The sequence below is a fragment of the Harpia harpyja genome, chromosome 17 (genome assembly GCF_026419915.1).
Source record: "Harpia harpyja isolate bHarHar1 chromosome 17, bHarHar1 primary haplotype, whole genome shotgun sequence".
In the NCBI taxonomy this organism is placed as follows: Eukaryota; Metazoa; Chordata; class Aves; order Accipitriformes; family Accipitridae; genus Harpia; species Harpia harpyja.
This window is the reverse complement of record NC_068956.1, coordinates 11,744,369-11,766,536: the sequence shown is the minus strand read 5'-3', so window position 1 is coordinate 11,766,536 and position 22,168 is coordinate 11,744,369.

The window sequence follows — 22,168 nt, the reverse complement described above, 5'->3', positions numbered from 1 at the left end:
CAAAAACACTTGCCTCTTCGGGAGGATTTTTATGGTGTAATCTATATTCCACTTCTTTTTTTCTGACACTCTTTATATGTTTGTAGGAACATGGTCTTTTAGCACTGGGGAGGATGAGCCAGAGGAGATCCAAGTGCGCACAGAATTGGCTGCTTTACATTTGTTATGACTTATGGCAACAGGCATGCTCGTTTTGGAAACTTGGTGTGTATAACAGTCCACATGTATGTACAACTGGGGAGTGCCACCTTCTGTTTTACCACAAACACAAAGCTGGAGGAGCATCAACACCCGTGCCTCATGAAGTTTTAGATAAAAGATAAACTCCTGCTTGTTAGAAAGAGGTGCAATATGATATTGCCATGTACCAGATGGGGATTTCCCCATGTTGTTATCAACTACAATTTCTGAACCCTTGGCAGACAGTTCTGTAGCTGTCAGCAGGTAACCACCCAGCAGATGTCAACAAGAAAGCTGAAGGTAGCAAAAAAAAAAAAAAAAAAATTTTTTTCTGGTTTCTACACAGCTGCATTGGAGATGAGGCTATACTTCCTCAGAAAAAGATCTGGCAGTTGGCAACAGTTGCTTAACTATTCCTATATTTAACTCCAAAGGATAGAAAATGACTCATTTCCAGGCACCGGGAGGACTGCGAGCTGTCTTCTCTGTCAGCGTACAGCCAGTCAACCCTTCCTCCATATTTACAGGTACTTGTTAACATAACAGAAGCAAAAGTTCAGTTCACCATCTCCTCAGGAAAGCTCATTATATAGACAAAAACTTCACTGAAAATTCATACGTGGCTTTATTCCTGGTGACAGAAGCAAATATATCTTATTAGCCAGCTGTATTTTATGCCCATGTGAGGAGTATCAGAGAACGGACAGGATTCTGATCTGTTTTATCAGTGTAAGTTAGAGGAGACTTTACTGAAATGAAAAGAATATTTTGGTACTAATAATAAACTGGGAAACGTGCTATTCTCCTTTTTCATGATAAACTGGGGGAAATCTTTTTTTCTGTTCTCTCAAAAATGTGATTAGAAACAAATGTCTGCAGCAAGAATAAATACGTGTCTGTTCTTAAACTTATCCACAAGCATAAAAATGGGTGGAAGTGATATTTTAACTAAAGTATGCTACCTGTGCTTATCACTCTGAGACCAATGGTTTAAAAATCAGTTATGACATATATTTAAGTTTTTGTCCATATTAGGACTAATGTCCATTGAATCAAGTTAAACACAAATTGAGATTGTTCATAGAATGCTGTATGTGGTAATAACTACATATAGATAGTATACTTAAGATAATTGAAACTATGTTCATTATTAGAGGGTGAAATACAGTGACTCAAATGGGGTGGACCTTGTTTGGCTACCTGAAAAAGTGTACTGGCACACTGAAACAGTTGGTGTTGTGTTCATTTCCAAACATTGGGTCCAGTTACTTTTTATGTCTAACAGAAAGAAAAGTCTTTATTATCATATAATCATAGAATCACAGGATCATAGAATAGTTTGGGTTGGAGGGGACCTTAAAGATCATCCAGTTCCAACTCCCCTGCCATGGGCAGGGACACCTTCCACTAGACCAGGTTGCTCAAAGCCCCATCCAACCTGGCCTTGAACACTGCCAGGGATGGGGCAGCCACAGCCTCTCATGGCAACCTGTTCTAGTGCCTCACCACCCTCATCATAAAAAATTTCTTCCTTATATCTAGTCTGAAGATACATGACCATGATCATTAAATATGTAAGAAGCAGAAGAAAATCTCTTTCCGTATCCACAGGAAAGAGGGAAAAATGTTAATTGGCTTAACTGGCAGCAGGAGAAATTCAAGGCTTGTTTCAGGTGTCAAGCACTGTTTGAGATGCCCTGGAGTGTCCAAAACTCTAGTGGGCAGATCAGACCCAGGATCCACAGGACACCTGCACCTCCCTGGAGCAGTAGCTGTCGATCAGGTAGGGTGTCCCTAGAGCCCCACGTCATGATACTGGAGGTCACCAGGGTGGGTAGCTGATCCAAGCACTTCTGTGGACCTTGGTTGCATTTGAGACACGCTGGGATAATCCTGTCCTGTAAGGTCCTGTGTCAGACCAACAGCCACCCGCAGATGCCTGCGAGGCTCCAGGCAGTTTCCAAAAGTAAGGTGGGTTGAGCAGGGTGTTTGTGTAGGTCAGTGAAATCATTGTAAGTTGGACAAGCATATGTCAAAAACAACAAGGTGCTTCCAACCTTACTCATTATACACATCTCAGCAATAAAAATAAATAAATAAGTAAAAGAATAGCCATGCATGGTCTAATTTCTTTCCGCATGCATCAATTTTAACATTAAAAATCTTGGTCACGCTTATAATACATGGAACATCATTATCTCCAGATCAGCATATAGGCAAAATTCAGATTTCCTGTTCTTACCCACAAAACAGCTGCACTACCAGTTTTTTCCCTACCCTTCTTTCCCTTCCATTAGGGGTACTGCTGATGGGAACAAGAATTTCCATCAAGAATCTGGAATATCCAAAACACCGTAATAAAATGCTGGGGTTTGGTATGGTGGTGGGGATTCTGTTTTCAAATAAAACTCATCAATAAAGCTGATTTGCAGCAAGAAAAAATGAGCAAAGTCTTTTCAAACTCCGAAGTTTCACTAAAAATATCAAATTCCTGGATAACAAGAGCAAGCGGGGGGAAAAAGGAAACACAGAAATGGGCTTGTGCTAGAGAATTGCCACCAGCATTGAGGGAGGAGAATTTCTCTCCAATCTGCTATTTGGAGAATTTCTTCAAAACCTTCCCACATACCACAAACTTTCCCACATACCACACAGCAGAAGACGACTTATCAAAAGATAATGAAAATGGGAAAACCACTGGTCAGAATGATGGCAATGCATGAAACATCATTGGGTAGCTCAGCCCAGAAAGTGAGATGGGTAGTTAAACAAAATTATCCTAAAAAGAAATTCCTTAGATGTAAAAGATATTAATTTGGGACTAAATTTAAAATTGCCTCTATTAAGTCACATAGTGTGTTTTAGGGCCAAAAAAAAATCACAAATCAAACTCATTGAGGAGTGGCTTCCTTTAATTCTATTTACTGAGCTACTCTGGCCACGCCCTGAGGGTGTGCAAGGAAGCAAAGCATCTCAGAAACCTCAGCAAGCCCACCTGCAAGCAGGAGGAACAGCGGGCTGCTGGAAATGCGGAGCACGACTGGTGCCTCCGCACCAGAAACCAGCCAGCGCTGTGTCAGGACGCCCTGCCTGGGGAGCAGGGGCTGGTTATCCCTGTGGTACAGCACCCCCCCGCAGCTCTGGAGTCTCCTACCGTGGAGATGGGACCACCCAAGCAAAGTGCCCGCGAGCTGGCTGAAGACAGCCATGCACTGAAACATTATCAGCGTGGTACGGCACCATTTTAAGGCATGCAGTAGAGCTCTGATTTATCATAGTCCTGCAGGTTTTTTTATTTTTAAAAATATCCCGAGGTGCATTCAGGTGTATAAAAACAGAAGACAGGCAGTCCTGACAAATAAAGCTTATGTGCCTTATAACACGAACAGGAAAAAAAAGCTAATTCAATTAAGCACACTCAAAATTTGCCCATTGGTTATGAAACACAGCCAGCTCTGAAGAGGAGAAAAACAGTTGGGAAAAACTGTCACATTATAAATTTCAGCAGGACAGGAGAGGGTGCACAGGGGCATTTTGGCCAATAGCATCATGACACACTCAGGCCCAGAATGTGTAATTTTTAAGGCACTCACAAAGCAGATAAGCCATAATTTTTAATTTTTCTTGCAAAACATGCATGCAAATTTGCGTGCCTGTTTATCTACCTCAGCAGGGTTAAAAGCTTCTAGCTTTTGTGACAGAAAAAGGGCAGCACCACCAGATGCTTCAGCTTTTCCATGAAATTCCTGAAGGTTGTAAAGCCAAGCAAGTAGCAGGCACCTTGAATCCAGTTTTGAGTCTGTCATTACGTGGTATTGATACAACTGCAGCACCCTCAGCAAACCTTAACTATAGAGGCTTGCATCCACTTTCCCTGCAATTCCACTACTGAAGTCAGTTTTAAATGAAAAATGTTGCTTTAAGACACCGTTGATAGTAATATCTTAGTTCTTATTGATTTCTGATGACAGTATCTTCTCTGGTGAAGCATAAGAAGATATAAGAAGCCTGAAGTGAGAACAAAATAATTAATTTTCCACTATAAACATGTATTACCTTATGGAAATTATGAAGATAGCAAAAATAAGGGAAAAAATAGAAAAAATTAACTCTAAAACTACAAATAAATATGGGAAATGGACACTGACCTAACCTTCAGGAGTCTCCTGAAGGACTATGGAAACAAGACTCAGAATCAAAACCCAACTGCACTGGAAGCAAATCCAAGGAGCCCTGAAAATCTCTGTCACAGGAGGCAGACCCTGTAAAACGTTTATTGTCACATTGTTAAAATATAACAGAGAAATGGGGCTGAACTGGAGTGTTCAATACAGAGCTCAAATTCCAGCTGATGCGGGTTGTAACGAGCAGCACAGCGTTACGCTGCACTGATTTTTCATAGCACCAAACACAACAGGCCTGCTGCAACATAACAGCATCTTTTGAGTAAAAAACGCTGCTTTGCATTTCAGCGTCACCCTACAGCAAATCTCTCACGTAGCAGTGGGTTACATCAGCTGATACCCCTCACGAAAAGCCATGCCATAATCCCCTGAGCAGGGATTAGGACATGCGCAGAGGGACCATCCCATCCAAATAGCTCACATCGAAAAGTCAGCAACAGAAAACAGCCTGATGTGCTTCCTTACAAGATCCCATTTCACCCTGCAGTGATTTTTAGAGATATCTTCCTGCAGAGATCTAAACCAAAATGTCCTTCAGCGAACTGCTGACGGCAGCAATGGGCCCTACGTTCTCCTCCTGCGCAATACCGATATGAAAAAAATCATAGCATTTCTAAAAATTACCAAATAATTTGAGCAGATTGAAAACCTATTACAAGAGACAAACAAATGGATGGCCTTCAGACCTTCTCTAAAGACCTCCTTCTCATCCCCTCTTCCCTGTGCTGGTGTAAAAGAAGGAGACAAATGGCAGCAAGCGTCTGCTTTTATGGAGCAAAGAGGTTGCTGATGGGCTAACAGCGCCAGGGCGCCTGATGAATTTGGCAAGTGCTTGGTGTTTGCCAGGGAGAGGTGGGTGACACACAGGGGACCACCTTGGTGCTGTGTGTCCGAATAATACTGCTTCCTCGTTCTTAATTCTGAGCAATGCTAGGAGACAGCCAAGACAACATGCAGCTGTGAGTTTTTCTAAAAAATTGTATTTAAATGTGTATTTAAAATTTTTATTTAAAAAATACAAATAATATTTGCTTCAAAAAATAGAAATCCTTCTCTAATATTTTTTTTAGCAGGATTTCACCCTGGTAAGACTTAGCATTCCCTTGAACCAAAAAAATTGCAAATGCTTGACAAAATTGTCTTGTCAGGAAGCGAAGCCAAGGAGTTGAAGCACAGAAAGAAAATTGGGTTGTCAAAAACCAGACATCTCAATATATTCTCTTGGTAGAGGGAAACTCCTACACATGTTCTGAGCACTCTCTCAGAGGTAATGACTACCTAAAACCAGAGATGAGCACTTTGCACAAGCATGCTTTTGTGTTTCCAAGTGCTGATTTAAAGCTTCAGCCTTATGAGTCACAGCAAAACCAGCGAGGTCCCCTCCTTCCAGTGCTCAGCCACCGTCCAAATCACATCCCAGAAATGCAGGGTAATGCAATAAAAAACTCCATTATTCTACCTGCTTTATGATCTCTGACATCTGATATTGTCTTTCTGGTATTTATTTCTCAATCCTGAACCTTACAGTGAGCCTTCCTCCCCCTCTCTGGCGCTGTAAATCCAATCTCTCCTGCAGTGTAGAAAAAGTGCATGGAGAAAATGGCAATATGGAGAAAAGCCTAGAATTATTCATTCTTAATGGGTCCAGTGGGATCGATGAAGTTTGGATGCAGCTAGTATTGCAGTCTTCTGTTTCTCCTGGTTTTGCAAAATGAATAGCAAATCTGAAGGTTTTGTTATAGTTAACTGCTTTTCATTTGGCCAGCAGAGTATGCAGCATCAGAATGCAAAATTAATCTTACTAAACTTGTCCTAATTGGCTTAATGACTAATATGGCATTATAATCTATTAATACTTTTTTCAAAAATATAAAAGATAGATTATTTTACAAAACATTACAAAATAATACACAATATTTTACAAAAGAATAAACAATAACAAAATATTTTATAAAACAAAGATAAATTATTTTACAAAACAAAACCAGTGTTTTATTTTTATACACATCGAAATTAATTTATTTACAGCATCCTGTGCCTAACGCTCATAAATACCAATACCTTTGGTCAGGAAATCATACATTACACCAATCCTGTAATACGTTTTCATAACAGCATTATAATCTGTACTATGACGAAGTCAGAGAAAAAGCAGAGAACAAGACAGAGAACAAAAGAGATGGACCCTGCCCTAATGAGCTTATAATGTCATTTACCATTCATTTGCCATAAGCAGAGCAGGGTGGCTGCTTGCACACTCACGTTTGGGCATCAGGTTGGATGCTCCCCTGTGGTCAGCCCTGGTGGAAGCTCCTTTCTCAGGCTGAAAAGCCCGAGCAGCCACCGGCTCAGCACGTCTGCAGTGGTCTTGCGAGATGCTGTTAATCCATCTGGGAAACGACAAATAACAACTGGCCCCAGCTGTGCCGTATGGTGCCTACCCTTCTGCCAGCACCATCCCAGGACGTTTCACCTCGTGTTTCCCCCATGTGAGCTCCTTCAGGACACAGCCTTGCTGCAGCCTCTCCTGCCTCATGCACCCTCTGACCAGGTTCATCACGCCGTAGAGGGATGCTGATGCTGCAGACACCTCACCCCTGCAGTGGTCCCCAACCGCGAAGGGAGCCCAGAAGGATGGAAACAAGCCCACCGAGCAACTTCAGTTCACTTCAGCACAGATGTCTAAAATAGGTCAGAAAAAGAAAGTTTGAGAAATGCTGTTTCTTCTGCCGGGGGTGGGAAGGCTCACCGCTGGCAGGATGATGGGCAGGGAGAGCCCCGGTACCTGCACACCACCCACTGCACAGAAGAGCTGTCAGAGCACCCACCTCAGGAAACCACGACTCTGGAGATCTTTGGGTGGGTTACTTTATCACCTACAAATTTTTTATACTCTCCAGATCATATTTTATTATATAAAATAAATTGTGTTTAGTTTTGGCATAACAGATCTGATGCCTTCTGGTTTACAATTCTAACCAAGTGTAACTGTGAAACTAAATTAAGGAAGAGTAGTACAACAAAAACAGTTACAAAAGACATCTGCATCTGCATGGTCATTTTAGGCTTCTTTTGTACTCACTGGGCAGAAACAGGCCATGATTCATCTCATCCCAAAAATAATGGGCTAAAGAGGTATGGGTAAATTATGCTAAAGGATGAGAAATATCCATTCTTCATATACATTTTTGTGCAGCGTAGATAAAACACAGCATTCATTGTATATTCAGTATAGTCATGTCTTTCAAGAGTTACAAGAAAAGTGAGTCTCCCCCAAATTAATAGAGCTATTTTCATTTTTTTGTAGTTACAGGAATGTAGAGTGGACCTTTTCATAAAGTCAGTGTCTAATACAGAAGACTGAATCAGGACTGTCATTTTTATATATTACCACCATCCTAATTTATATTGTTCCTGCTTTATCTGTCTGGATCTGGCTTCTGCTGTAGCAGGGAGAAGCAGGGGAGCAGGGCTGGCTCTGCTGTCACCTTCTGCTAATACATGTGAGCATGGATTTCACCCTCCCATCCTGACTCTCACACTCCAGCTATAAATACGGGACACTAAAGAAACAATGCACAAGAAGAACATTAAAGCCTAGCTTTACCTTGCTCTTCACTGAAAGCTTTGATGCCCCAAAGCCAAGGCAGTGTAAAAGCAGTGACATGAAAGAGGCAACAAAACGGATGTTCAATACACAATGCTTCAGCTAAACCAGCAAGCTCAAAGAGGGGAAATCAATAAAGAAAGGAAAGAGGTTAAAACCTCTTCCCCTACCTGTCCTCAGCTATGTACAGACATTAATTACTACTTGCAGGATGCCAAGCTATTGCACTCTCCCTTCTGCACTTGCAAAAGCCTGCTGAACCTCATGCCCTTACCCAATCCCATCCACTCCTTGTACCCAAGACATCACGGGCTTCATTATGAGTAGCAATTTCAGCACCCCACTACCTGCACCCTGGTGACTCTCCCTCCACAGGGTCCTATAGATACTCTTGTAGGCACAGAAAACACCAGGCTGGACAACAGGAATGTGTAGCATCATTGTGCTGCACGAAACCCCAGATTCCGTATTTCATCCTAACAGTGTGCAGGTTAGGGGACTCAGTTTGAGCTGTTTTCTACTGAATCTGAAATACCTGAAATCTGAGATCTCTGAGCCATCTTGGTATAGTTACGGCAGGGAACATGGTCCTACAGCAGCTCTGGCAGGTGCTAGCAGAGTGGATTTTACAATCTGACATTGGAAGTCAGTTCCTCACCTCCCAAAACCAAAATGACTCAAATCTGATAACATCCACAGCCTGCCACCATGCTCATCTCTGTTGTTGGACTTTTAAGGACAACTGAACAAGCTGAGCTTGGTAATGAAAGGCTGCTGTTAATATGACATTTTCTTTCTTATTTTAGGTTTCAGGAAGTCTGGATGGCTTCTTGTTTGACACATGCAATCATTATGTTGTTAACAGAGGTGAGACACAGGCGGCCTTTGTTCTTTTATAACCCTTAACGCACAGATAACGTAAAGGGCTTCAAAATACAAGATATCAGCTATACTGTTAGAGAACTGATAAGCAAGTAAAGTGCATTTATTGATGCCCACAGAGGAAATGAGCCATATTGTTTGGCTTTTAATGGAAACCATTCAGTTTTCAAGAGCATGCACACTCCAGCTGTCCTCACTGGTGTGACAGTGAGAGGAGCAATTCTGCTGCTAGTCCACAAGCAAAGTGTTTTCCAAACAAAGGAAATAATTAATATTTCTGTGTATCTCTCCATGGACATACATCCTATTTAGAGTAAAACACTCATGTGGTGAAGTGCATGTATGGTTGTCTCCATTAGGAGCTTAGCACTTTAATTACACCAAAAATATTGGAGGCGAGATGAAGATTTGGCAAAAAAATCCCAAACAAACAGTTGTCAAACCTTTTGATCTCTATCTCTTTGGGCACGTTCTAAGGAAAACAGGTTGTCATGAACAGCAATCTGATTACTTGTTCCTTGTCTGACCCAAGGGAGGGCAGTGGAACAAAGGATTCAGTGTTCAGGTGAGTCCTGGCCTCGAGCGAGAGCCACCTGGCAATGCCTCGGCATGGCGAGGACTGAGATAACCTACCTCATTTCTGGAAAGGAACCAGAAGCAAAAGTGACAATTATATCCGTGTACCTGACTGATGGGACTCAGCTGCCACTTGTAATATAAGTACATAACAAAGCAGAAGTATTATATAGCCTGATCTGCTCCTGGAGAAAGAGTGATGCTCAGCATACCTAGACATTTTTCCAACCATGTCTTTTTCTATGCAGGCTTTGTCTCAGTTATCTGTGCTTATCTTACGTTAGGACTGGATCACAGTAACAGAAGGTAATACATAGCCAGGCCAGAAAACTGCTCTCAAATAAGGCCAACAGTATGAAAACTGGGTCAACTGAGATCTAGGGTGGTCTCCAAACTTTTCCCAAGGTGACCCCATGGGTCTGAATTTCACTTCTGTAATTGAATTTCACCTGTATCTTTGACCCCTCTGACCAATTGAAGTCATAGATAAAATCCAAGATGCTGATTTTAACTCAAAATGTCCAGAATGGTCTTTGGGACTTGGTATAGGCTACCAAAAAGCCTGTGATTCTTCTTGTTCAATGCTGTCTTATTTAAAATCGGTAGTAGCTTTTGAGCTAGAAGTCCACCCTTCCTATAAAAGAATGACATTGCCACCAGTGAGTTTCATTAGCTAGTACATGTATTACTCTTCAGGGCACTTTTATTTCCAAAGCTGGGCTGAGGATTGAGGAAAGTTGTTCTCTACTTTGTAGGTCAAGTTTCTTCTGTTCACTTTAGCTCATTATTTTAAGGTTTTACTCTGGATACCCATGTATGGGAAAGCAAATCAATTCTCTATTAAACTTCGAAGACAATAGGGAACACCATCTTCAGGGATGAAGAAAATCACTTCATTTTATGCAAAATATGTAGCAGTCTGGCCAAGGATGGGTGACAACGGCTGCCACCAGCACCACGCAGCTCCCTGCATCGCTGTTTGCTCCAATAGGCAATGGCTTGCTGTTCTGATCCAGCACCTCCTCTTCTCCATGGCCCTCAAGATCATACGTGCTTCGCCGTGTGCAGACACAAACGCAATTCTCCATTGCCAGAGTGTGTCCCTGGGGTGGCAAATGAAATGTAACAGATGATGGGTAGAGCATCAGGTCAATGAAAATCTTGGTGTGTCCCCTGAAAATCAGAACACAATGAGACTTGACCAACTGACACCTCTTCTTTATACAGGGTGTATCTAAGTGGTGAAGAATAGAAACCTGTCTTCTGCTCTGGGGCTATGGGCTTCTCTGGCACTTGGAGCTTCTTTGCTTCATTAGTTTGAAGGAAAATTCCCTAAAATTTTGTTAAGAACCTATGCTGACATATATTGCTTCTGTTAAGAATCAGCTTGAGGTATTGAAGAAAAGCTGTCTTTTAAAGGCAGGACAAACCTTATTTTACAGCCCAGAATCCCACAATACTGTATTTGTGATGTTAACTACTTTGACTACATTTTTCACCTGATTCAAAGTTTACCTAAAAAACCTTGCCACATGTCCTTTGTAGGACATTCCACCTGAAAACAGCAGAGCAAGTGGTTTTACTATTTTTATTCCGCAGTACCCATTCCTCAACACAGCCAAGGTTCTTGTATTGTAGACCCATCTGAAATGCAATCCATGAGGTCATGCTCGCTGCAGACAAAGGCACACAACGCAGTATTATTTCCTGCAGAGGATGTTCTGTTTGTGCTGCAACTTGTGCGATTGCAAAGATCAAAGAGATGCAAAGCACTGGGAGTACCTAAACATATTACTAAATTAATACAATGTAAACAGTGCGCATGGAAAGAACAGTTTGACCTTATTTCAGTTTCTGCTGCTTTCAGAACAAACACCATGTCAGCATGGTCATTCTGGTTAGTATTGGAGCAGTCCTACTGCTGTGTCCCCCGCGAGAATTTCTGCGGCCATGTAGGCAAAGACAACACTTGCACATAGGGTGATACACCAGGAAAGTCTCTGGAGAGATTTCCCTTGTGCTTTGGTGAAACTTAGGTGAATAGACACATTTAACTGAACCAGGTCAAGCGTATGGGGAAGCGCTGGCACGAAGGAGTCATTCTCATCTCCATTGTCCCAGCAAGTTCCTCTCAAAGGCAAAATGCAGGGGATGGGGATGAAGATGGGGACGAAGATGACAGCATGCACTGCACTGCCGGGGGAGAAGTGACAACTCCCGCCAGAGCCTCAGCTTAGCAAAGATGTGTGTGACTTATCCTGGCAGAGATCGCATATCCAAGCTGCTTTAATACAGCACTCTTCTCTTATTTTTTCAACTGCCATGCACTCCTTTAGTCTCTAGCATCAGCTCCTTCATACCACTGCAGTAGCTTTTTCTTTCTAGATCTCAAAGTGCTTTATTAATGGGGAAAAATATCTCACAATCTCCCTAGGAAACAAGGTTAATATTAGGTCCATTTACAGAGGGGTTCTTTGCAGCTTACTATGATCAAAGTGAGGAGGAAATAAGAACAAGGAATGGTCTGGGCAGGTCTCATCTTACTCCACTGTGGTGTTTGTGGGGGGAAGGAGCCAGAGCTCCCAAACCCACCAGCACCCCATCACCACTAATTATTACCATCTCTGAGCTCAGATAAGACATGATCATGAGCTACATCTATCTATTTCAAGCACAGTTTCATGTGAAGGACAGTTGTGAGCATGCACTCTGCAGCATGGCTGAGCAGAGACCCTCCCCACTGCAATTCACATGCTGGGTCACCGACTGAAGGAGGAGGTTGAGTGCAGGGAAGGGGTCTGTCCTAGAAACTAGCACTGCTGTCTCCAGGAAAGTCAGACAAGAATGACGTCCAACGGCTTAGAAGTATGTAAGACTTCAGAAAAAGATGAAATCTACTTGTGCCTCCTGGACTCTTCCTTATGGGAGACGCTCTATGCAGCTGGCTTACCTTCTACGCTTCTTCTGTCACACTTTTTGTGACTTGGAACAAATATGCTGCCTTAATGCCTTAAAGGATGTTTTAAATTAATAGGTACTTGACTTGCATTCTACCTCAATCTGGCTTGGGATAAGAATGATTTCTAGGTTACTGGCTAATGATGAGGCACCTCTCACACAAATCATGGTGCATCTGTATCCCAGAATACCAGGACACTTGAACGAAAGCCCTAGTTCCCAGAACTTTCTCCAGCAGAACAAAAGGACAAAAAAAGACTGCCTTATATAAATTGCAGAGACTAGTTGAGAGCTGTTATCATAAGACAAGAGCAGAAAAAAATGTATAACTGACATAGAGAGAGGATCACACCTGCATCCTGTGAGTTCCCAAGGAGCCAGTTGCACCCAGGGAGGCAGCAAGCAGATCTGCCTTGTTGCACTGGGAAGGGCAGGAGACACAGATGAAGCTCTTTCCACTCCTTTGGGCAGCTGGAATAAGTCCAAGGATCAAAGGTGTTGTCTTTGATGGAGGAGGAGGAGGAGGAGACAACGAAATATCCAGAATATGGTCCTAAGAGTCAAGGTCAGGAAAGATGCCATGGCTAGTCACAGGACTTTGAAACCCCTCAGATACCTCTCTCACGTTTTGTATCAGACTTCATGGAAGCTGAAGCAAAGATAAATTTCTGTGACATTTTCACTAAAGCCATACATTCTTTTAGCTTAATGCTAATGCTGAGTTTTCATCGTATAAACCAAGTAACCTGAGATGTAATTGAACTTACTTTCTTTTAGCAGAATGGAGAAGTACCTGTAAAATCAGATGATTGACAGCCCTGGAAATTAAATAGAGTAGACTGCCTCACTGATGTTTCTTATCCTGCTCTCGTAAAACCAGATGGGTGAGATGCCACTGAAACAAATGCATACTTTTCCTTTGATCCAGCAGGAGCATTCCAGAAGGATCAATTAGAAGGCTTTAAGGTACTATAAACACCATGAGAAACAAGATGAATCCAGGTGGCACAACGTGGTCAGAGCCCTCAGTGAGAACAAAGCGTGTTCCATTGTGGTGAGGTCTTGGGCCAGATTCAGGCTCCAGACAACCAACCAGGTACTTTTTGTTCTGTTATGCACCTGTCAGTCACCCAGGCCATATTCCTTCAGCATCTACATGGGCATAGGTATATCTAGATCACAAGTCCAGGGGAGGACTTCAGTCTTCCTAAGAACACCCTGGTGAATGCAGTAGGGATGCACGGAGACAGGACTCGAAGCAGATGCTTCCAATCTAAATACAGATTCCTACAGATGTGCAAATCAGGTTTAATTTCAGTATCAAGTGAAATGCCCAAGTCCTTCCAGGTCCAAGTCTTAATAGTATAGCAGTCTGCTTTGCCTGTGGGATCTTTGATGCTGAAGCATCTTGCAGCAAACTCACATGTTTGTAAAACTCAGAAATTATATCCATGTTGCTCTTTCATAACAAGCTTCAAACTAAAGCTTGCAGGTAAGCCGTAGGGAATGAACACAGGCATCCATATGACACATTAAAGCTGTAATTAAATAAGCACTGGTTAGGATCTCTGGTTTCACCTGAAGATCAGCAAAAATGAGCTTGCAAGCACAAAACCTCATAACCTCCACCTTGCCAGAGAGGGACCTGCCATCCAGCCTAAAAAGTGATGACCAGTAATGGGTAATCACAGGGTAGTGATGAAATTCGTTGTCCACTTCTCACTTGTATTCTGTCAAGCAAGCCCTGCTCTAGCATATGAGCTCTCATCCAGTCTGTCTTGAAGCTGAAAGGGTCAGATTTAAACTTCTAAATGGAAGTGACAGTAGAATCACTTGAACACAAGACAGCAGGTTCCCAGTCCCGAAGTTGCCTTTTATTTATGTAACTTCAGACACACCATTTGAAATTATCCTCTTCATTCTTAAGTTTTAACCTAAGGCTTATAAAGGGACAGTTTCATCTGAACTGATGAAATCTGTTCTAGTTCTTTGCTCATTTGCCCATATTTTTGTGGCAGCCTTAAAGCTGCTAGACTGTGCCAGATATGCAAAAGTAGCAAAGCATGGTACACCAGTGCAGTAATTGCGCTCTCCCAGCATGATTTAAAACACTGATCTCAAACTAGACCAAGAGAGATGGGCATGACATAGAAAAGTTCATCTATTTTTAAAAGTCTTGCTCAAATCACCGGCTTCCTAGCATATAGTGTGGTCTAGATTGATAATAAGCAGGAATTTCCACAAGAGCTGATGACACTGTGTATACTCCAAAATCACTTGTGAAATCCACGGGATACATGTATGTTGACAGAACAATACAAGCAGCATGTGGCTGATCAATATCCCAAGCAGCCAGGGTTTTTTTTTTTGGCAGCCTGCATACACTCTAGTAGTTAACATCAGGAAAAAAAGCAAACTACTTTCTCTTCGGACAATATAACACTCTGCCTTCTTAAAGCAGCCTTTGTAAAATAAATGAGGTCATTCATAAGCAAGCAAACAGGAGATGGCCTAAATGATAGAGGCTTTCTGAGGTATCCGATGCCTCTTAAAGGGAGTATCTAGAGATATCTGTGCTAATTTGTGGGTTTGGCTTGTGGGCTTGATTAAGGATGTGGGGCCAATATATGATCTGCCGTTGTGCTCACTGCTTTTCTGTGCAGAGCCAGCGTACCCACAAGTAACACTGCTCAAGTATTTAGACAAGCTACAAGACGCAGGGGCATAGGGACGCCTGGGAGGAGCAGGCATCTGAGAGAGCCGAACCGTACGGCCAGGTCTGTCTCTGCAGCCCCTAGGTAGGTGTGGGCATGGGACGCGAGCCGTCAGCGCTCCCGCACAGAGCTCACTGCCCTCTCCGGGCCTCAGGCATCTGCTAGAGGGAAGAGGATGGCCTCAAGGGCAGGTTATAACAGTCCAGATCGCCTTGCAGCTAGGCAGGATCGAGCAGGTGAAGAAGTTATGGGAAGAGGCACAAGATGAGGGAGTGCTCTGAGGCAGCCAAGGATGGAACCTAAATTTGTGGAGAAGCAGGTGTTCAGAAAAAAGAAACGGAGATTTCTCCATCCCTATTTCTGCTACTGCCATGGGGAACATTACAGTGCCAACGTGGAGAGTATCTTCAATTTGCCATTTAGGGACACTTGCCTCCTAGAAGCTCTTCTGTTCTTTGGGTGTGATTAGCTTTCGTTAAGGCAAGGCGATACATCATTCAATTCTTTATCTCACTTTCCTTCTCTTCCCAGCCACTTGGTAACTCCCCAGCCTGGCTATCCGCAACCCCAAAAGGCCACCAAAACAGAAAATCACATACGTATCTGTTGTTTCATGATGCTATTTTTCCGTTGAGTACCACAACCCACCAGACCAGACTAACCTGCCCAAGCGGCTGAGCTGGCGAGCCATCCATTAAGAGGGAAACGAGAGCAAGATGTGGAAGATGGCCCACACCAGAAACGTAACAGCTAAGCACACAGGGAGACGCATCAATCACTAGAGCAATAGGAAGAGAGAAAACATTTTAAAACTGTAAAAAGTCTACCCAAATGCCTAAATAACATGTCTAGCTCTCCCACAGCCAGCAGACACCGTTTAAAGAGGCCACAGCTTAGCCAGCTGGAGAGGTTAGACAGTTGTTGAGAGCTTGTAGAGTTGTAAGACCACTGGCTATGCAAAAAGGTTGGTTAAAATCACTTCTGCCCTTGAGGCAATGTTGGGAAGAGGATTTTTCCCACAGTATGCTACAAGTCAGTAATCAGTGCGAGGAAAGTTGCCTATGTCTCTGTGCCTCATGCATCTACAAAAGGGAGAAGCGAGTTCACCTTTGTTCTGAAACACTGGAGATGAACCGTAATTTGTTGTTCAGTGCCCTGCTGGTTCTGCTGATGATACCCAACCTAGTGGTGGAGTGGATCAGATATCTCGATTGTATGCTCAGGGTCAAATTACTCCCAGATGTGAGATCAGAAAGGAACCCCCCCTCCAGGCCCTGCCCTGATCAGGTCACCAGGGCTGCTAGTCAGCCTGCCAGGCTCCTGCAGGCTTTTCATCTAACATGTTGCTTTTACAGCCTTGGTGATGTCCTTGCTTTCTCCTGCTCTCTTCCGGCTGCTACACGTGCAAAAAAATCTTATGGGGCTTTTCCAGCTTGTTTCTGCAGGTTTTAGGCATGGGAACGTTCTGAGGTTATGGAAGAGTCTGTGCCTGTGACCAAAAGGGCTTCCTCTTGTGCTTTGTTATGAAGTTCCTTGCATTCCTCAAATTATTTAGGCAAAGGGGTTCAAAGTACTTCAGCAACTTAAAAAAAAAAATTCGGTGACATTTGTATATCTTCTCCATCTCACACATGGAGTCAAGCCCAGGTCTGCCACTCATTCATACTACCTGCAGTGATGGTGCCCCTGGGGGTTGCTCCAGAATGACCTAAGCCAGTGGTCCAGAAGGGACCAAAGACACGCCAAGCTTCAGCATCTGCCCATGTACTGTGTGGACAGAAACATGGACCAAAATCCTCCCATCACTCTGTCCCACCTGTCCCAGTGCTGCCACCCAGTAGAGAGCAGGCACAGGGTACGTCCCCAAAGCCCTGTACCACATTGCTGCAAGGGCTGGGTAGGATTTGTCAGCAACTTGAATGGGCTGATAAGACAGAGTTTTGGGGTATGCATTGGACATTGGACCACTCCTGACAAACCAGTTGTTAATGGTATCCCACTACTGCTTCTCAGTGATCTGCAACCCACCATGAAGCAGAGCTATCATAAGAACATGGGTCTTCCTCGCTCCTTGACTCTGAGCAGGAGGCCAGATTTCCTCTCCTCTCTATCGGTAGGTGCAGAAAAATAATTGTTTACTAAGAACTCAGCGGGTCCTGTGGATTACTCCTTACTTTAATAACTTTCTAATTAGTAGAAACAGAAATGACTAAACTGTAATGACAAACTACAATACAACTTCAGGCAAAGAATCTGAAGTAAAAACTAAATACCAAAACCAAAGGAATGATATGTTCTATAAACCTGAAGTAATTTCTTTAACGTGGCTTTCTGAAGACATAAGTAATTGGTACATAATATTCCAAGAATTAAATGAAGCACCTCAGGAGGTAAAGGTGGGCATGCTGGTTTCCATCAGTTGAGACCTTGACCTTGTATTTCTAGTTATTTGTAAACTCCAAAGCAGAAAGACACCTCCTACAGGAGAGGTTACCCACAAAGGGACTGCTAGAATCGATGAAGTTCCAGGAAGCATCTTTCCTTCTAGGGTTAATATGGAAATAAAACAAGAGAAACAAAATAGACTGTTTGCTTTTTTCCTATTAATTGAGGGTCTCCAAGTGAACATTTCAGTTGCTATCCCTGCCCCGGCTTACCTCTCCTTTTTTGGTTTTATTGATATGAATTTACTCCTTTCTTTTGCTGTTGATATGCAACCTGCATCTTCCTGTGCTGAGCACGGCCATCCTAGTCCTCTCCTTCTAGCAGGTTTTACAAGATATAATGGGTATTTGATTGAAAATTGAATATTCAGCACTGAGGACAAAAAAAAGGAAAACAGTCATAACTTGTAGGATTAAGTTACCTTAACAACTTGACAAGAACTCAGCAGAATGCTCACTTTTTACATTCTGGACAAAGCATAATTTTTAGTGATGAATTTTATCCATTACTAAGGGCAGATACAAGCTGAATGAAACCCTGTTTCCAATGAGAGCAGTGTCAAAACTCCTACCGACGTTAAGTGGAGCCATAAGCATCTTACCTTCCAATAAGTAGCCATAGTTTTAGTTGGGCTAGTGCCTTCCATGACATTTTGAAGGCTCATATTCCCCGGGGCAGTTGTGTTCACCAGAGGTGACCTCAGCCTACAAGAGAGAAGAGGGCAGGAGAAGGGATGCATTTTCTCTCCTCTCCTACAATGATCCCAGATACACTAGCAATTCTCCAGGTGTAAAAAAGGACTGAAACTAGCCTGTGCCTTCCCTTGCCTTCAGTCATCTTTATTCCAAAGGTTTAAGAAGGTTGTATGTTGGGAAGCGTGACTCCGAAGATCTCTCTCCCTCTTTCTTTTTCCCTTCATTAACCTGCTGCACACTCAAGCTCTCTCTTGAGCTCATATGCAAGCTGGGTCTCTAGATGTTTCCATCTTCACCCTCCTCCAGCACTAAGAGCATCATCCAGAAGGAGGATGGGAAAGGGACAGAAGATTGCAAGAAATGAGGCAGAGGAGCTGGTGGTAGCCTTGTTATCCTCTTTTTGTCATGCAGGGGCAGAGATAGAAACAAGAAGATAAAGCCAGAATGCACGCAGCTGACTGCAGCTGTGTATGCCCAGAGTACCTCTGGAAATCAAACGTGTTCCTGCAAAAGTGAGGATCAGTCCCAGAGGACCTAAAGTGAAATCTGCAGAAGACAGGACCCAGTGCTTCAGATGCCCTATATTCACAAATACCTTGTCCACAACTACAGCGGAAACTTCTACAGCAAAAACCTCCTGGTTCTTAGCTCAGTGCTAGAAATCCACAAACAACTTCCCTTTCCCAGTGAAACATACTTTTTAATTCTTGTTATTATTTTAAAGTACTTTTGTAAAATGGTAAATACATTTAATATCTGTATTTAAGAATAAAATCTAGGTTTGACATAATGGCAGCACAATGGAATAAAATGCTACTCTGAATTATGAGGAAGAGTAATTCAGCAACATGCAGGCTCTAGCTTTTCTCCAAAGATTCAGTGCAGAAAACTTTCCTCACCACAGTTACTGTCACAGATGGGGCGGTGAACCTGTGTTTTTTCATAATATGCCTGACAGTGCTTTATCAGAGCCTGAACCCAGCACAAATTCTGCTCTAATTAACCCAACTCATTTTTTCACAGCACATACATACTGAATGAAGTCTTTGTGTGCGTAGTCCATCTCTATGATTCTGATTCTGAGATAATATAGCAGTGGGAATCTTCAGGGGTACCTGATAAAATAATCTTCACCAATAAACAGAAAACTCACAGCATAAAGTCTCAGCCATAAAATCTGATGAGATGTTTCACTCAAGGCTGGGGTCTTGGACAAAATACTACCATAAAACATGCTTCTCTATTTTGTCTTCAGCCTCTACTGCTTACTTGCATTTATCCCAGGACTACTGCAAAATCCGACCAAAATTCTCAGCAAACATCCATATATTAACATTTCTCTTCTTAGTTCTGCTTCTCCAAAGTGAGAAGCCATCAGAGCCACAGGCCTGTGCACATTTGAGGAGCAACACATGAATGACAGAGAAGGGAAACCAGCATTAAGCCAAACAAAATGTAGGTTTGGGACTAGAAGGGAAATGTTCAGAGCTCTGCCTTAATCTCAGGAGGCCGTTCCTATTCAGACACTGATGTAAGCATGAGCACAAGCATGACCCTGAACCTATGTTCTCTGTTTTTAATTGGGGCTAGAGTCAACATTTCCAAGAAAATTCTCTTTGTTCACAGTTAAGAATTTAAAATAAATATCCATGCTTTCCTGCAATTGCAAGCCTTTTTTTCTTTTTTTTTTCTTTTCGGTATCATTTTTCCATATTAAATCCAGCTTTGCCTTTAGGACAATTATTTTGCTGTATTTCATGTAATCCTGTTGTGCTTGCTTCAAATAAGTCAGTCATCTTTAACACTGCATGAAGTTATTTGGCAGCATTATGAATGCAACAAAATGTATTCACAATCTGATAATCTACACTTTATATTTGCAATCAACCTTCTGCCTTCTGCTCATAAACAAAATGGCCAATTGCCAGTCATAGGCACTCTTGTGATCAGGATCTCAGAGCCACAGTATGCCACATCTCAGGCATTGCTAGTGCTCTGTTTCTTCCTGGACTGAGCTTCCCATCATCCAAAACACCTAGAGCACCTTTTAGACCAGTGGCAAATTTGAGGATGCAAATGCAGAATTGCCTTCTGTAATGCACACAAACAACCCGTGGGCTGATTAACTTCAAAAGATGGTTTAATAAATAGAGAGAAATGCAAGTTTCAAATTTTGGACCATCTTTTGATAGTTATTAAAAGAATATTATTAAAATATTGTTACTGACATGAAGTCCAATTTTATCTCTGTTTGCAAAATCTAAACCCATGCAAGTATGCAAACCCAAGGACCTAAAATCATTGAAGGACTTTAGAGAAGTATTTACTCCTCAAGATAAAATTTTCCAATTAAAAGGGGCTCATAGCTTCAGGATGCTTCCTTAACACACCGAGCACCTTACTGCTGGCAGTGCCGAATCCCTGAAGCTCTCAAAGCACTCTTGAAAAAAGGCTTTGTCTTATTCCTCTCAGATATTCTTTGGGGTGAGACTCTCAGGAACAGCTGCCACTGTGCCCAATTTAGGCTTAAGTAGTTAGCTCAAGATCATAAAGCAAAACATCTGCAGAATGTAGAGTAGACATAGATACTCTGGCCTCAAGTACTGTTTTTAAACTGACCACACAGAAGAAAATACAGAATTAAACGGATCATAATTGTTAAACTGAGTTGGTTACAAGCGACACCTGAGTTATTCACATTACTTTTTTTACTGATTAGAAATAGGCCTTTATACTTGGATGCTGATTTATCTTTAGTTAAATACCACTTAAATCCATGTTAACTCATTGTGTTCTTGTCAACAGATTTTAGATTGAGTCAACTCTATGCTCCCTACAAAGGACTGTTTATGCTCCTAGAACAAATACCAATTTATACGACTGCTGGATAGAGAGCTGTGCAAGTGAGTTTAATCAGGCGTAACTCAGTCCTTCAGAGTCTCCAAACAAGCTTGAACAAATGGCAGCCAATGCTTGGCAGAAAAACATTTCCATCAGTTTCCCCAACCCAGAGTTCAATCACATCTGGAAAACCAGCAAAAAACCATTTCCCCTCTCAAGCATGAGTAAACAAGCAGTCAGTTTAAGCTCTACTTAGAAAAGGTAAGTGTGATGGTGATACAACATCAATCACCTGAGGGGGAGGAAAAGTGAGGACTGTAGCACTTACCCCATCCTGGCTGGGCAGGAAGTTTCAGAAATGCTGAAATTTCTCAATACTATGCACCAAGCACTACAGAAGATGAGTAAAGAGAGAGGTAAGCAATCACCTGTGCTGCAGTTGGTGTTAACAAAAGCTTAGGGAAGAGAGCTTCGGGCCTTTTGTCTTTTGCTGCTCAGTTGAAGACAACAATGAACAGGCACGAAAAAAGCTGCAGCATAAAAGGCAGCTGTAGCACTACATGTTTATTTTGGTATTCATCCGGATCTCAATTTCATTTCAAAATTTAGGGGGGGGGAATCCAACCACATTCAAATTCTCTGTAGGTGAAGAGAAAGTTTGTTTTTGGTTTTGTTTGAAATGACATTTTTCCAGCAGACATCCAACTTCAATAAATGCTCCTTTTCAGACGGAAAATAACTCAGCACAGCCTCTCCTATGAAAATATTTTTCTCCTGGCACAACCAGGTTGCATTCCTAACCTCAGATGGTCTGACTACTTTGAGAACAATCAGCCACTTCTATTGATTAAACAAACATGAAAAGAAATTCATTCTCTTTAAAAAGCAGTTTTCTACAGCTTTTGTAACACAGAAGATGAAATTAAAAAATAGGGTCATTTTGTGCTACTTCCTTTCTTTAATTTTATTGAGTGTCAATCTAAATAATTAATACAAAGTTACTTCATTCCATGAAGATTAAAAGACTTTACAGTATAAAATTCCCTGAGATACAATATATAACTTAAAGGATCATATAATTCTATA